The 3,926-nt window shown below is 33.3% G+C and overlaps 1 non-coding gene across 1 annotated transcript; it reads right to left on the reverse strand.

Annotated features, from left to right (window-relative positions):
• Positions 1-3,202: 3,202 nt before the first annotated feature.
• LOC121209250 (small nucleolar RNA R71) lies at positions 3,203-3,308 on the reverse strand. Its single transcript, XR_005904367.1, has one exon. It is a non-coding gene; the product is annotated as a small nucleolar RNA R71 (small nucleolar RNA).
• Between the last annotated feature and the right edge of the window lie 618 nt (positions 3,309-3,926).

The following is a 3,926-nucleotide window of genomic DNA, read 5'->3' on the forward strand; positions in this document are numbered from 1 at the left end:
TTTACGGCATACCACCCATAGACAAATGGACAAGCTAAAATTCCCAATAGATAAATCAAGGAAATTCCGGACGGGCAAACTTCAAGAGGAGATGGCCATCTTTTGGGAATATGTCCACTAATGTGATGTTATTCGTAAATCCTTGGAAAATAACTTCTCATGCCCAATTCCACCATTTCCTATGTTTCATATGGAACTGTTATTAAATCCTGATGTAGAAGAAGAAGAACCTACTACTTCTCTCACGCAAAACCAAGAACCAGAGGGAGATGCAGCTAGGACAAAATCTGTACACATTGAATATGACGATAAGGGAATGGATACCACTTAGACTATTGCACCTGCATCATAATCCAAGTCCCTTATGACTGCCCAAGAATGTGTAGTTCATTAACTGATTGATGAAATCACAAATTTAAGCACTGAAAATAATGAGGAAGAAGTGCCCATTAACCAGCTTTAGAGAAAAAGATTTAAGAAGGCTGCTGGTAAAATCGTTGAAGCTGATAGTGATGACTAGGACATACCACAACGTTAAAAGAGAGTTGTAAGGAAATCCACACAATCCAAGTGAAGTAATTTCCTTCCTTTACAAGCTTTGATTTTTCTATTTTCATGATCATTCATTTTGATTTTTATCTATTTCATGCATTCATGTAGCTTTTATTCATGTTCAAGCATTGAGGACAATGCATCCCTTAGGTTTGGAGGTGTGTTGTTTATACAGATTGCATTGTTAATTGTTCATTGTTCATGGTTGTTTGAGCTTGTTTAGCATAGGACAGTTGTTGAAATGAATTTCTAAAACTAGAATAGGTGAAATATAAATGCAATTAGGCTATAATAGCATTCTTTGAATAAATCTCGTACTTTTTGACTTAATCTCAATATAGTACTAGGGTATAATTTCTGTCATGGTAAAATAATATGAGCACTCAAATGTTTGAACCTGTTGAGTAGGTTAATAATATTTTGTTTGTTACATTATATTTTTGACCAGAAAAATGAGTTATGAGATGAGTGTTTGTTTAAAAAAATGTGTACATATTTTAGGGACACTTCACTGAATCTTGAGGCTAAATTGCTAAGAAGGTAGTTGTTTGCTCTATCCATCTTTTTAGTTAAAAGCTTTTGTTTCATGAGTCATTTATATTCAAATTGTGACATGATATAATACATGGGAGTCTAGTGTATGCTCCATTGAGGTTGTCAAGTATAAAATCATATGACAATATGAATTCACTAGAAAACTTTTGTGCTAGAAATTGAATAAATGTCTAAAAAATAATAATAAATAAAATAAAATAAAAACATTTACTTTTAGGAACCAATTTCTACACTTCATTTGCTAAACAAGTGTACAAGAATTATAAGTAATTATTCTTTTCTTCAGTAGAAGACTGCTTAAAATAGAGGTACACAGTATGCTCATTATGATTTGGTAGTATAATTGGTGACTGATGGTTTTGGCAATTCCATGCATTCATGTATATTCATCCATTATTTACTTGAGAACAAGTAATAATTCGGGTTTAGGGGTGTACTAACTCTTGAAAAGAGTTATATTTTAGGCCTCTAGATGGAATTGTTTGTTTGAAATTAAGTAAATACATCTGCATTACTATGATAATTTTAGAACATTGCATAACAAAGCTTGGATTATGCTACATTGGCCATTATTTATTACTTTTATAACTTGGGAGGGAAAGTGTTGTTCTATGTGAACACAGGTGAAGGTAGAAAAAGAGGACTAAGAGGATGCAAAAAGAAAATAGGTGAAGTGAAACATTGCCAAGGCAAATGGTAAGATTGATTGCCAACAGAATTGCCATGGCAATTCTGGGAAAATGACTCAGCACTTTATCCATGTAAATCACAGCCAACTGGATATGTACCAAATAACTAATCTGAAAAGAGGAATGAAAAATGTATGTTGAGGTGGGACGGATCTACCCAATAAAAGAAGGAGGGAAAAGAATAAATAAATGAGAGTAGAATTAGCTTGAGAAAGGGACTGGTGACAACAATTATCTCTCTGTGCAAAGAAGAACTCCATTGGAGAATTCTGGAGAAAGAAGGGTAGCAGCTTAGAAGAGAGCAGAATACAGACATGAGGAAGGGGGAGAGAAATCTATCTTGGATTTACGTTCAATTGGAAGATAAAATAGAAGTCGGAATGTATAATTAACCTCCTACAATTCTGCCTTTACTTTTCTAGATTGAATTTTCTACGATTCAAGATTAATTGAGAAATTTTAATGGATGATTTCTAGTTTGATGTTTACTTTTCCACCCATGAGCTAAATCTTCTCTAGGTTAGATTTGTTTGGGTGAATGTGTTTATCATCTTTAGTGCCTTGGATTTGAGATTGTTTATATCACTAACACATTCGATTCATACTTATTTAAATACATGCATGCAAGCTCTAGACATAGTTGAATGTATATGTTATGTTCTTAGGTGTTTTTAATTTTGAAAAGGTTAAGAATACTGTATCTTGAATCATTTGATGTAAGCGAATACTCGACACAATATTCGTAGAACTCTAGACATAGATGTTGCAAGTTGTATAGAGAGAACATTCATTGCAATTATTAATCCCAAGTTCTGTAGACCTATATGAACTTAGATTTTTAACTTAAGATCTAACTATCGAAAGAGGTAGGTGACAGTAGCGATTCTCTGGGTAGCAGATTAGACAATATGTTGCCATGGCATTATCTTGATATGAACATTTCTCTTGAATAATTCCAACCCTATTCATTCAACAATAGAAATGCTCTGGATATTCACTGTGAATTGCCACATCATTTTACCTGCCATATCAATTCTTTATTCTTTATCATTTAATTTTAGTGATTCATTATTCTAGTTTCTTATTCACTCTGAGATTATTTCCCGATATTTAGGATAATTAACAGTATTATAATAACATACTCAAATTCTTAACAATTTTTGATTCATGTGGAGACAATACTTATCACTTTATTACTTGAATGACTTGTACACTTGCAAAATTGAATTAGTTATTTTACACGCAATAGTGTTCCTGAAGATGCCCTGAGACTCAAGCTATTTCCTTACTCATTGCGAGATCGTACCAGAGCAGGTTGGAATGCTTTGCCATTAGGAGCGGTGGCATCTTGGAATGAACTTTTTCAAATGTTTTTGTGTGATACAACCCCCCCAAATATGAATGCCAAATTGAGGAACGATATTACATATTTTCGGCATTTGAAGATGAGACATTGTATGATGTTTGGGAATGATTCAGGGAATTTATAAGAAAATGCCCGCTGCATGGTTTCCAACATTGGACACAGATGGAAATGTTTTATAATGGATTGAGTGCACATACATGAATGGTAGTTGATGCATCTTCCAATGGGACTTTGCTAGATAAATCATATAATGAGGCATATGAGATTCTGGAAAGGATAGCTAACAATGATTATCAATATTGGACTACAAGAGGTTGCTGGAGCTATGGAGCTTGATGCGATCACTTCATTAACTGCTCATGTATCATCTCTAACTAATATGGTTAAAATATTAAAGATACCAATTGTAGTGCACGAAATGAAAGTAGCAGAATTAACATGTCTTTATTGGGGGGAAGATCATGTTTTTGATGAAAGCCCATCGAACCCAGCTTTAGTATGTTACATGGGAAATTTCAATCGAAACAACAGCCCATATTCCTATACATACAATATAGGATGGAAAAAACATCCAAATTTTAGTTGGAGTAATTAAGGGGTGCGAAATTCCAGTAATGTTGTTTGATAGAATCTTACAAGTGCACCATCTGTGTAACAACCTATTTTCATAAAATTAAAATAGTGGTTTCGGGACCACAAATTCGATGTGAGATTATTTATTTCATTATTATTTTAATTTCTATAGTATGTTAGAAAGGTTGTAT

Source organism: Gossypium hirsutum, chromosome A10 (genome assembly GCF_007990345.1).
Source record: "Gossypium hirsutum isolate 1008001.06 chromosome A10, Gossypium_hirsutum_v2.1, whole genome shotgun sequence".
Lineage (NCBI taxonomy): Eukaryota > Viridiplantae > Streptophyta > Magnoliopsida > Malvales > Malvaceae > Gossypium > Gossypium hirsutum.